General features: G+C 37.6%; 1 long non-coding RNA gene across 2 annotated transcripts in view; it reads left to right on the forward strand.

Moving 5' to 3' along the window:
• LOC148186161 (uncharacterized) overlaps positions 1–13788 on the forward strand; it is a 148334-nt gene that overhangs the window by 47587 nt on the left and 86959 nt on the right. For both annotated transcript variants that reach the window (XR_015775162.1, XR_015775163.1), the window contains one exon: positions 4543–4600. This is a non-coding gene — a long non-coding RNA (uncharacterized LOC148186161). The remainder of the gene's footprint in view (positions 1–4542; positions 4601–13788) is intronic.

A 13788-nucleotide genomic window follows, 5' to 3' on the forward strand; every position in this document is an offset into this window, starting at 1 on the left:
TAGATCTAAACTGTAATTGCATTTTGGGTGGTTTGTTTGGTGAGGCGGTAATTGTCGTTTTTATTCGATAAATGTATGTTCATGGTTCAAATGTTGTTATATTACAGCTATGTATTTATATATATGAGGAGCATAAATTGCAGTAGAAAACAATTTAAAGGAGAAAATGAGGCGGAAAAGACATTTTAAAAAGCTTACTGTATACACCGGATACAGATACAGATACAAATACATATTTTCGTGAGATAAATAAAAAGCCAGTGTACAATATAGATCCCTTAAAAGCTCCAAAAATCATTTGCTCTCCTGAGCCAATTATTTCAGTAGGTACATTTTTGTAATTATGTCTTCGTCTAAGCTCCGACCTGTTTAAATATGCTCCAGCAAAGAGGTCGAACAATAATTTTCCTTCTGCATCACAATATAATGCAGTATATTAGGAAGAAATCAATATCCCAGTGAACGGCCCCTGGCTTTACTGGGGTCACTTGGTCGGCCCTTTAGGAGCACGATGAGTCCAGTAGGGCTGTTTGTTGTTGTTTATATCATGCTTGGTGACCCTGGTTCAGATCTGTGTTGTTGCTGAATATACCAAACTGCAGGTCAAGAAGCTCTGCTGCTGCAAGTACGAGCGGGCAGAGGTCCAATTTCATGCTGGCGAAAATTAAATCTTCGGAGCAGAACGACTCCCAACCCCTGAGAGACAAGATAAGACAGAAGGAAAGACCCTTTCTAAAAGCTAGTTTTGCTGTGTCTCACAAAATACCACTTAGTGTGATACAGGGAGCTGCTCATGGGCATGACCGGTTCATTTTTCATAATTAACAACACGGCAGCCATTTATGTGAATTTTATACACTGCTCATAATTTTCACTCTGTTTATTGCTTAAAATGCAGATTTTCCCCTTCAATTGGCTGAATAGCTTTGCTCTTTCTGACCGTTTCCAGTTCCATATTTACATGTATTCAAATTTTTCGAAAGCTGCTCAGTACAGTAATGAGCTCCTCAGTGCACACAGAAACCCGCAGTTATTGGTGAGGCAGAGGAAAGTGCCTCTGGGAAACAAACTAATAACCACAGCATGTAGTCTCCAGGCTCCCACCACCATTTTATTTACTACAACAATTTCAGCTCCCTTTGCGAAAGCAGTTTTACTAAGAGTAGCAACGCACTATTTCATTTTTAATGGTTACCTTTGGGGTCAGGATTGAGTAGTCTTCACATAATCATTCGTGGGCATGTTTGTATTGTTCATAGATTTTTTTTTTTTTCTGCCTGTGCTGGGAGTCTGAGCCACTCATCGCAGGGAGCTCGCTGAGATCATCTCCGTATATACTGCATCTAGTTAATGCCTTTTTGAGAAGTATCGATCGGCAAGAGTGTAATGGTTGCATCACTGAATCAATGCTGAGTCTGAACTGTACAAATGAGGCACTGAGATAGTTTAAGAAAAACTAATAAAACATAAAACACATTAAACAGTCACTCGGAAAGTAGATGGAGTACACTATTAGTTTTTATACAGTGGTCCTTCATTTTCTACGCTGGAAGGATGCTCGAAATACATTAAAAATCGAATATGCTGTGTTTGCACAAGCAAAGAAAAATTACGTCTGCAAAAAAAAAAAAAAAGTTTGCCTTTAGTCGCTACAATGTGTACAGGCTTGTCAGCTGTACACTGCCTTAACATTGTAAATAGTGTGTGATGCACCATATGGCTGCAGAGAACACATTTGCAGCATTATTTATGATACTTTACTCTAGATTTCTTGTTATAAGGGCAGTAATCGTTCTCTGCAGGTGCCATTAGCACAAGTTAATTCATTATGTTGATGGCATTAATGAACACACCCTGAGTGACCCTCATATTCCACTAATAACCCAGTCAGAATAATAATGCCTTGTAATGTAAACCTTTTAGGGATGCATGAAATCGAATTTTTTCCAATATCCAACATGCTGATATGTCAACTCATTTGGCCGATAAAAGATACTGATACTGATAAATCCATGTTTTTCCCCCAGAAAACTTTCTTCCCTGAATCCTCTGACTGAATATAGCTAATTATAAGCTGTGCCGCTTACCCGAGTTTATCTTTCTTTTTATATGCATTTTCATTTATTTGCCTTTTTATTTCATCATCTATTTATCTGTTTAATTTTTTGTCATTTATATTCACACATACCTTTTTATCTTTCAGATATATTATTTTGTTATCTGTGCTGTACATTTACGTGGCATTTTGTACATGTCCACTTTGTCATATCAACAGAAATCAGCATTTTGGCTGATTCCAATATTTCATTTTAAAACCAACATCTGCTGATATTGATAATGTGTTCAACAGAAAATACAGGCTACTGATAAAATACCGACTGAAAAAAAAATCTGCAGCCATGAATTGGTTTTCTATGTTTGGAGCTGGACTGTCATTTAATGAGCTATAAGAATATATATACTGTTTGGTTATTCATTGCATAATACCCTCAGAACAGTGATTGGATTGACTGATCAGTTACTTGCTACTAAGCTGTATTAACGGGTGGAACAACGTTGTCTCCTTCTATGTATTGAGTCAATTGAATATTCTCAATAAGGTTGGAAGAAAAAAAATATTTTTCTGTTATATTTCCAGCAGATTAGATGCTTTACACGGGGCTGAATCACTTTGCACATAATAAGTCATATTCTGATTGAATGGTTTGGGGCATGTAAATGTACATTTTGAGTGTGTTGCTATTTGCTCAAAGCACCTTACACAGTATAATTCTTCTGCCAGCCAGAAGTCTACTGACATACTGCTGTAACATTTTATGGGTGGATTAAATAAGTGAATTTCAACATATTAAAACTGTAAATCCAAGCAGAATAAATGCATCTTTCGACACAAAATGAAATAACTCTTTTAACATTGTTTTTCCAGTAATATACAGCCCCCCTGCCTGATTGAAATGGGTGGTCAGAGGGTTCAGTTATGCAGCAAAGTAGCTATCTTACTCCTGTGTTTGCATTTCTCTCAGCGTTTGAAGTGGGTAATGTGCTTTTGGTTGAGGCCCAAAGTCTTGATGGTAATTACCTTGCTCTCTCTGACTCTCATAATTTCATGCCTCCGGGGGGCCATTACAGAAGCCTCTACATCTAATTCTGCTGAATTAAAAAAAGAGGGGAAAAAGACACAGAAATATGCTGGAGGCACTACAGCTCATACTTAATGTCAAGAGAAGAAAGAAATGGAATATTTACTTTTGATTGCTTCAGAGGAAAACAAATTATGTGCGCACATTTAAAGCTTATTTGCAAATTTTGTATATCCTGAAAGTATGAAAGTGTATTTAGATTAGATATGAATGGAATGATATGAAGTGCACTTTCATCAGGATGTTTTTCCCTGCTGAAAACAGTGAGTGATTGCTGATGGAGAGTTAGATGAGAAGACTGATCTCATATCTGTCGTTTAGCTAAAGTCAGCACCCAGTTAGCTTAAAGGCTAGAAACAGGGGTAAACAGCCAGCCTGGCTATTAGGGCTGCCTCTTGAAAGCTGGATCATCACTTGGAGACCCCTTAGTCAACTGAGTTTGCTGTGTGGAGTAGAGAAGATCTTTTGTGTTTTTTGCTTGTTAGTGTGCTGTGCAGTGTATTTATGGGGATGTTTTGGTCCCCAGATTTTGCCATGCAGTGAGTGCTCTTGACTTTCATGCTGCTCTTTGATACAAGCAGCTGCGGCTTTGCCAACACCTCACATGGTGCAGCGCTGTCACTGACTTCTGCATCTACTTATGATGTTTTATGTCTCTCTCTTTCAGCTATTTATACTCTTGGATAATGTTACCTTGATGTCAACAAATGCACATGGTGGGATGACGCAGCACTGTCCTTGTTTTTTGACCTTGCATCTGTCTCATTCTTGTGAAAGTGATATCTCAAGTACACCTTGAGGAAATTTCCTCAAATCTGTCTCAAACTTTCACTGTGACTCAAGAATGAATTCAACGGTCGAAAGTCAAGAACATTGACCTCAAATAACATATGTTTGGTCATAAGTCAAGAATCTGTACACTAATTATAACAATATTTTTCACAAAGGTTTAATAGGATAAATTGGTGAAGTGCTGACATTTTGTATCCAAGAGGTTTGACATCATGTTATTCTGCAAAAACTCTTTTCTGTCCATTACTTAGAGTCATATCTGAGAAACAACATAATCCCTAAAATAATTATACTATAATATGTTAAATAACAATCTAAATGCAAGTTAGGTAAAGTGCATTTTATATTCAATATTTCTATTTTCAGTGCAATTATTAAATGTTAGAAACTGCCGCAACAAATGCAATTAAGTTTGTTCCCTTTGTGTTTCCACCCCAGAATGTGTTGTGCTGGTCAGGGGGCACTTGGCTGAAAAAAATATCTCAAAGAGGGTATATCATTTAAAATAACATTTGAGATCCACTGTGCCAGCACAACAGAGGCATAATTATTCAACAATAAGATAAGTTTAACTTCCCTCATATGTATCCCTTCTTCTTTATCACTTCAGGTTGGCTGTTACCTGAGGCTGAAGAACAAAGATCACCATAATGACTGACAACGTTCAGGTAGGAACTTGATGAACAGACTGTGAGGAGGGCCATATACTGTAGCATAATTCACTCAGTAAAGGCCAATTTTAATTTAAAGTTTGCTTTGAAGTTGTGCTGTCAAACTGTGACGGAAACATGAAGCTGCTCATAACATGACATGATCTTGGTACATGCAAATGTCACAACAAAAAAAAGAGCTCAATCATTTCTCTATTTCTACCAGAAGGGCTGGGTATAAATTACAGGGTAAAAAAGGGGATGTTTTCATAGCTGATACAGATACCCATTTTTAATAGTTGATGAGAATGATAACTGATATTTAGAACCGATATGCTTTTACAATAAAAGTGAAAATCTTGAATTTGGAATATAACAAACTCCAATACAAAACTTTGTTTAAATGTTTAATTAAAACTCAAACTTTTGACATCATATACAGCAGATTCCCAAGTGAAGATTTTAATAAAAAAAGAAAAAAATTAAAATAGCTCCTTGAGCTTTTACAAAGCAAAAGTTCCTACCATGCTGACACTTTCTTTGCACTTTTTAATTAAATATTTTATTGACGATCATTAAAATAAAATGCGGATACAGATAATCAGCAAAATGCCAAATATAGCTCCCAATTAATGGAGAGGCTGATAATCTGTCAATCCCTAGTAACATTTACGATACCAATACCAATACCAATACCAATTACAATACCAATACCCTCAAAGTGATTCCGATACCAATAGAGTGCTTCATTTGAAACCGTTTTTTGTACTTCATTTGACACCAAACTTGTGAATGGAAGCATTCAGTTGCTTCAAATGCCACCAGAGACCACAGGCGTGTAGTACAGCCATACTTTTGAACATATTGGTGGCATGTCGGCAAGCTTAACTGTCTGCTCTGGCAAATACACGCTCACCATACCACAGACTTCCAGATTATAGCTGCTGTTGAGTGTTGAGAAATATTTAATTCCTGTCTCTACTTTTGAAAATCTTTTTGAGTGATGTGTTTTGTGTTTTTATTTTGTAAAACTGATGAAAAAACATCAGATTTTTGTGTTATTTTATGACACAACTTCAATACTTTTGACAGTTGTTACAATTTCTTTACTTGCATAACATTACAGCTTTGGCTGTACAGATTTTAGGGATATGAAGCATTTGAAGATACTTCTAGAAATGACATCACATTAAGCAAAAGAACTAGTGTAGGCACTGGTGGACCATTTCTATTGAAAAGTTAAAAGGGTTAAAATGAAGAGCACTATACATACAGTAAGTGTTTTATAATCATCTGAAAGTGATAGTTTAGAACTTGAGCTACACAGAAAAAAAAAAAAGCAAGAAATAAATGAAAATGCTGGCTCTCTCCATTTCAGCAGCACACAGAGCCAGCAGGAAAGTTTGTTTTCTAAATGTTGAGCCATTTGATTCATCTCCATAGAACATTCATCACCCTGGACAAGGTTATTATCTGCCGTCTAACAGTAGGCAGAGAAGGAATGCAAATAGATAAATGATTTTTCAGTGTAGTACGGACTCCAGACCTCCCAAACATCACCTTTTTGACCACATACTGCATGACTCAGAGTGAGTCATTAGCAGAGCAGCTCATTGGTCCGACTCAGAGGACGTATTGAGTCTGCTGAATATTATATCAATTGCTTCTGACTGCTTTCAGGACAGTACAAAGCCGGGCTAAACTGTGTTATAACCCTGACTGTATCTGCAGCTCGTCCTGCTTCAGTGAGAGAGATTTCATGTCGGGACTTGATTTTTCAGCGACATTCTTGCATCATGACATCAGAGGAAAAATTTGATACTGTTGTCATGTGAAATATTTACAAGGCTCAGGTGCTTGCGCTGATGTGTGCCTGTCTTTCTGTTCAATCAGACTCTAGCAATGATTTAGCAGATAAATGTGTGTTTCCATGGTGATCAAAACTGTCTCTAGCTCAAGGTCTGCTCCCGAAAAAAAAAAAAAAAACATTACCTTGAAAAGTCAGCTTGCTTCGTGTCTTCAAATACTGCACTGTAATATATGCATCGTCCATATTCATACAGTGGCTCCGATAATGACGGGCAGGGGAGAGAATTCATTCTGTGATCAAGGTTGTTCCCAAATGTTGATAATTTCACAGATCAATTAGCAAACTATAGCAGAAGGCTCTCTGTTTAAGCCCACTGTGCATGTGAAGTTAATTTCTTTTTTTACAGTCATTGACTGTGTAATTGTCTGTGTACCTGTGTGTGTTTATTACTGGTGTTAATGGTTTCAATTTCTGCCCCAATGAGCTTCCTAAAAAAAAACAAACCTATGAGGGGAGCACATCTGACCTGGGCAGACTTTTTCTGAAATTACTTCATTATGCAAAAAAAAAAAAAAAATCATATTAAAAGTAGTCATTAGTCACTGGCAATCTGCAATATTTCTGCAATATATTTTTGTCCAAGCCTTTGGAGAGCCTATCTCATACAACATATGGTTAAATGCTACTAATTTTTGTTGCTTAATATGTTTTGGATGAAAATATAATTGCTGCATGGATTACATTCACTGGCATTTTTTTCAAGCCAGGAAGTGTGACATTGCTATACCAGTCATAAGTGTCAGGAAGGAGGCTGAGGTTGATGTTTGTGAATACAACGCACAGGACTTTGAAACAAGAGATAAGGGGTTTATGTCCTGCATCACATGTGTCTTTAGGTTTGGGCAACTAGCATTAGGCTGAGATTGTTTGGTGTAGGTCTGAAAAAGTCCCCTTGTTCTTTGTTTTAGTCATCAGCTGAATGGAGAAGTTTTGGTACTACTACTACTAATAATAATATTAATCTTTATTTGTATATCACCTCTCGTATCTAAAATGCAGCTCAGTGCTTTGCATGCACTTAAAATTAAAAACTAAGTAAGTAAATAAGTAAGTAAATAAATAAATAAATAATCATCATACTGCACATGGATACCATAACCCTTGGAATAAGTTGCAGACAGGCCAGAGGTGGAAAATCAAATAAAAGAAATAAAAATATAAAATAAATATTAAACAACAAAAGTAAAAACTGTAAAAGCACATAAAAAGCATAAAACAATTTTATAAGCAATAACAGCCACTACTTAGCACTAGGTTATTTAAGTTGATACCGTAAAGGTATAGAGCACCAACACCCAGCCCTGTTTACCAAAAATAATAGGCTGTCCAGGGTAGGTGGTATCTGAAGCACATTTATAATGTTAAGGGATGTCAGGGATGAACTTTTCAGTGATCATGCAGCAGTGAAGCCATGACTGAAGTTTTGAGGAAAAGTTTCTGCACTTGGTTGGTCAGACACGGTAGTTTTCAGTTTTCTTTCTTTCACTTGTCTCTGTTGTTGTTCTAGACACTGAGTTCTGGGTGCAAAGGCAACATTTACACTTTTGCACTTAGATAATTGCAATCAGATGCAACCTGCTGCAAAATTTCATGGAATTTCATTTCCACAATATCTTTTGTAAATTGGAGCTTGAGACGGGGCAAATAGCGGTCAATTACAGCGATAGAATCTGCGACGGCAATCCATTCTTTGTGAATTTGCGTGTTAGTATTTCAGTCGCCATGAGACAATGCATGAAAAACAAATTAAATATGTTGACAGTGAGCCTTTTAATATGCTTTTTACACGTGATACTTGCTGTAACATTGAAGCATTTGAGCCTGCATTTAACATAGATCTTTTCTTATTGATGAAAAAAAAACAGAATCCAATTTGCAATTCTTTCCAAATAAATTTGCTGATGCAGATTAGTTGTAACATTTATTATAGGACTCCGGGATTGCTCAGCCATGAGGGAACTTTCAGTACAATAATAAATATGAAATGAACCAGCCGTGATTGGGCCATTCTGTCTGTATACTTGGGAATAGCTACAGGGGCTCATTTAGTCTAAAATGAACAACCCTTGCAGGGGTTGTCTAGTGGACATCAATCGAGGCTCTAATGGTCTCTCTGGCTTCCTCTCTAGTGACAACTGTGACTGGTCTGACAACAGTATTCTCCAAAGACCTAATTAGCCTGACCATTAAGCCCAAAGGATGATTGAAGGAGTCGAAGAATCTGCAGTGCAACAAATATTCGACATTTTGTGTACTGGTGAGGCAGAGGAAGGTGGTCTGATGCTGGCTTTCACTCTGAGGAATTATGGACGTTTTTGTTTTCTAGTTTAATGAATTATTTTTGCTGTGTTCTATCATTTTCCCCGTATTATTGCCAAACTTCTTTCAATGTTAGATATGAAATTGTCCCAATGACCTCTCATAATCCTCGCCATAGGGCAGATGCCTGAATTTTTAACAAGTAGTTGTGTGTGTGTGTTTGCGTGCGTGCGTGCGTGTTAGGAGATAGAGGGGAGTCGTTGAATTCCTTTGAGGTGAACGAGGAGGGGAATTCAGGAAAGGAAAAGAAAAGATGTAATCCCTGAAACACGCGAGTTCTTGACATAAACAAACACGCTGGGAGGATTTCAAAGGGACGGCTGCTCACTGGGAATCCTCTTGTGTGCTGATTGCAGATAAGGAAGCAAATGCAGTGCAGAGAGGTATGAACACATACCGTCTGCCCACACACACAGTCACTGTGCCAGGGCCGTCTCTCTTTCATGTGTTATCAGGCAAAGATTCGGCTGTTTGTTTACCGGCAATTTCCCCCTGTCACAAGCCTCACAAGCCGATGCCGCACCAGGAATGTAGCCATGTAACGGGGAAAATTTCCCCCACGCGTTGCTGATAAGCTCAGTGAAGCTTGCCTTGTCTTGTATTTTGGAAAACATCTGTCGAATTCTTTGGTCATAATGCAAGCTGTGTATACTTTAGTCAGTGTGAGCTAACTGGGATGCAAGTGCCCAGCAAATACTTGTGTACATGTCAACACAAAAGTACAGGGGGTGGACATGAGGGCAACTGATGCAATGCATTATGCAATCCAGTAGTTGAGCCCTCAGTTATCTGCAGTATATATTGCAGTCCTCTAATGACCACTTTCTGTCTAAACAAAAACTGGCACCATACACTTCTTTTATGAAGTCTTTACTGCTCTATTGGTTTGAAGTATAATGTGCTGTTAAGTATGTCAACATGTCCAACAGCTGTAGTCACCATGTCACTCATGTCTGTATAGTGTGCATATAGAGAATATTGTATGTAATATAGAGATTATGGTATGCATAGCGTTCATAAGGACAGTGGCTCTCGTCCAAATATGGTCACTTGTGGCTCTAAATAAAAACCCAAAACGTCAATGGCCGAAATGATCAAGGCTTAAAACGTCAGTCCACAAATCAGCGGGTGACATCACGGCAGCTATACGTCTATTATTTATTTATTTAGTCTATGGTTCCACCTCTCCACCTGTCACTTCAACCTGATTGGTCAATACTAACTAGAAACTAGAACCCCTTAAATACCAAAACCTTATCCCGCTGCGCATAGATTCTGCATTCATATGCAGCTATCTGTTTATAGAGATTAATCATGATATTGACAGTATTGTAAACTCTGACATATTTCATCATATCACCCAGCCCTGGGCTATACACTATGTTTACTTTCTTTATCTATTATGCATGCTGATCTTTTCCCATTTTCCTGATGAATATGACACAAAATATTAGTCTATAGGACTATAGCTTCACATAGCAATGCACTTATAATATGTAAGAGATTATTCAGTATGTTGAAAATGGATATCAATACTGTATATTTTACCTTCATATAGAGAATTTGTTGTAGTTTCCAACTGGAGTTTCATTTTTCTGAGTATCGGTGGATGTTCAGACTGTTGGTACACTTTAACTATGTTTGGAAAAACTGAACTGCTGTGAGGGAGATGACTCCAGCTTGGTGTAGTTCCTGTCCTGGGTGATGTTACAGTTGACTGAAAGGAAAAGTCTGAAGTATTTTTAAAGTGCAGCATGCAGGCAAGTGATGAGAGATTCAGTGAAGTTGGTGGACAGTTCATGGAAGGAAAACTTTTAGTGCCCACATCACTGATGCTGTCATTCGCTTTCTTAGTTCAGTTACCTTTATGGGAGCTGTTGGGCTGGCTGGAAGCATTTTATTACAACCACAAAGCAGAATCCACAGTGCATTGGAGCTGGAGTATACAGTGCTGTCTGTTTTAAGCCCCCTGCAAGCCCGAGACCCCCTGATGGTGGAGCTCAGCCTCGGGCAGTCAGTCTTGACCCTTCCATTTGTCCATTATTTACCACATCATCATGCTTTGGAGAGAAAAATGTGAAGTTAAATGCGTACTCTGAAGAGCTCAAAAACTGAACCACCAATAGGTTAACATTGAGTGTGCTGTCAGTTTTTTTGTGGTTGTCAAAGGCTTTGAAAACGTATAGTCTTGAAAACCTCAAACAAATTCTACTTTTACCTCTGGCAATTCTCCTGCAGCTTTCTTGCAAGAGAGATTATTTCACAGAACTTTTTACCATCCCGAAAATACTCTGTGACTGACACATTAACACACATCAAAACACCCATACTTCAGTTAATAACCATATTGTTCAACCAGGCATTTGAAAAACATGTTCTCTATAATAATGACAATCACAGTATTATTGCTTGACCTTAGAGTTTATAACTGAAAAGTTTAGCATTGGAAAAGCAGTAAAAGTTGTTTGTATGTTTCCTGTAAGATGCTGCACTAAAAAGAGCAAAACTGGCACTCTGCAGGAGCTAAAACCAAACTAGAAGATAAGCTATGACAACCCAATTGCCACAATAGATGCCTGCATCGTACGATTCTGCAAACGGTGGTTTAATAATGTTGTGGTTAATGTGTGGTTAGGTTTAGGCCCAAAAACCAAAAGATAATTGTTAGGAAAATATAATGTTTTGGCTTAATATACCCACTTTTAGTGGCACAAATGCTGCTTGAAATGCCACAATAACTTGCCAAAAAACACCTGATTTGGCAGCACAATACCTGGCAGAAAAGTTGCCAGTTTCCCATTAAAAAAACACCAGCTTTTGGTGGCAAATGGCAGTGTTGGGCAAAGTACCCAACTCTTGTCATTTCAAAGTATCGATACTCCTAGTCAAATTGTTACTTGATTAAAGTACTGGCGTACTTGTTTTTAAAAATACTTACATATTCTCAACACATTGTTATATATTGTCACAATACATTTACAGATCCTAGCGACTCTAAAACAACCAACTGAAAGCACTAACCAGCTTGTAGAACCTGACTGAAAAGCTTGTTGAAGATGCTGCTAAGCCTACAGAAATGTCCATGGAAATACAAATTGACAAAACCACCACCATTGTCATTTTCTTTTTTCTTTTTTTTTTTATTTTCAAATTTAACTGTGGTTCTTGTTTGTCTCTAATTCAACTGACTGCTAGCTCAAAACAAAAGTCTTCTTATCCTCGGGCCAATGCTTTGTCTGTCAACCAGGGTACTTTGCTGTAGATGCAGCCTCTTTAAAAATAATAAATGAAATGCAATAAAATAGAATAAAATAAAATAAATAAAGTAAGATGAACTAAACTAAACTAAGCTAAAATAAGATAAATTGTTTAATTTGGGGTCATCATCCACCCAATTTGTAAGTCAAAAGGTGTTGGCTGTGCAAACAATTTGTTGTGGATTTATGGAGTTTTTCGTTTGAAGTAAAGAAAATAATTTGCTGACTTCAAAGCAAATGCAAGAAAAATGTAGTGGAGTCAAAAGTACAATATTTTGTTTTCATCAAGTGGACTCAAACTACAAATACAAAACAATGCTTTTCTTAAAAATATATAATACTAAAGTAAGGTATGGCTCTCATAATCTCTACTTAAATAAATGACTTACGAAAATGAAATTTGTTACTCTCCATCACTAGTGACTCAACTGGCTGTGAATATCAAGAAGAACAGCTGGGACATTGAAACAAACAAAAAAACGGAATCCATTTGAAACCACTAAGAATGTGATTGCTACAGCTTTTTAAAAGCATCTACTAAGTCAAAAATATCACAAATAATGCTCTAAATCTGAAGGTCAAAATAAGACTTAACTATCAAACAATTTATTAGGCCTAAAGAGATGAATGGTGATTACGGTGATAGCAGAGATCTACTGAGGCGAAAGGAATGAAACATGAAAGAAGCAATCATCAGATCTGCACCTTATTTACCCAAACGCTTGTCCCCGGCTTTGAATTACAATTCAAACGCGGCATTGGGTGGAAGAAAGAGAAACTGACACTGTCTTTTATGTGCAAATGAAAGGTCCAATGTGCAGCAGACCAGAAGCGCTCTCTTTTTTCAGCCTCTATCTACTTTGATGTAGTAGTTTTGTCATCTCTTGCCAAAGCCTTTTGACATTACTTGTCCTCTGCAGCAATTGTTCCTGCTGTCTGCATGTTGTCTTGGGTTGGAGGAAGCTTATTCCCTGAATGTTTGTAGGCTTCAGGCACAGATGTTATACAGTACTCCACTTCACGGTTCCTTCCAGCTTGCCTGCTATTTAAAATGTTAAGGAGATTTCCATTCTTTCCTCCAAACCACAGTCATTTATCTTTCTCTTCCTGCCAGCTGATCTCTTCCTTCCATGCTTTGCCTGACCTCTCTTTTTCCTCCACGCTGGTTTCACTGACTTCCTCCTCTGGAAATACTGTGAGCTATGATTTGCTACCTGTAGCTTGGTTTTTCTCAACTGAACTAAGACGTGTCTCATCCTATACCCCGTTTTCTCATCAGTTCTGAGTAGTAATAACTTAAATCTTGTCTCTCTCTTGTCTGTCACTGTCACTTATGGGCTTCCTTTCTTAAGGAGGATTTATAGTGGTGCGTTGGCTCTACGCAGAGTCTGTGCCGTAACCTACACAACTGGCCTTCACATGTGGCCTGTGCCGTAGTGAGCATTTATACTTGTGTGATGGTGTGTCTCAAAAATTGGTGGTGAGGTTTTTGTGAGGTCCTTTAAAGTTCAGTTTACTCAAAACATACCTAAGACACACATTAAACATGGCTTAATACTTACATTTTCAAATATAATTACACAAATCAGCTTCATTATAACTTGCAAGATTCACAGACAAAACTCCACCCCACAAATACAACATGCTAACGTTATTAGCACAAGCCTATGTTTTGTTTTGTTTTTTTTACATTCTATAAATTAACCTAGTGGCTAGAGGAGTTTTCCTCTACTCATATGAAGCCAGGGACAACAGTAACA

Source organism: Plectropomus leopardus, chromosome 20 (genome assembly GCF_026936395.1).
Source record: "Plectropomus leopardus strain MGB_pleo_1.0 chromosome 20, ASM2693639v1, whole genome shotgun sequence".
Lineage (NCBI taxonomy): Eukaryota > Metazoa > Chordata > Actinopteri > Perciformes > Serranidae > Plectropomus > Plectropomus leopardus.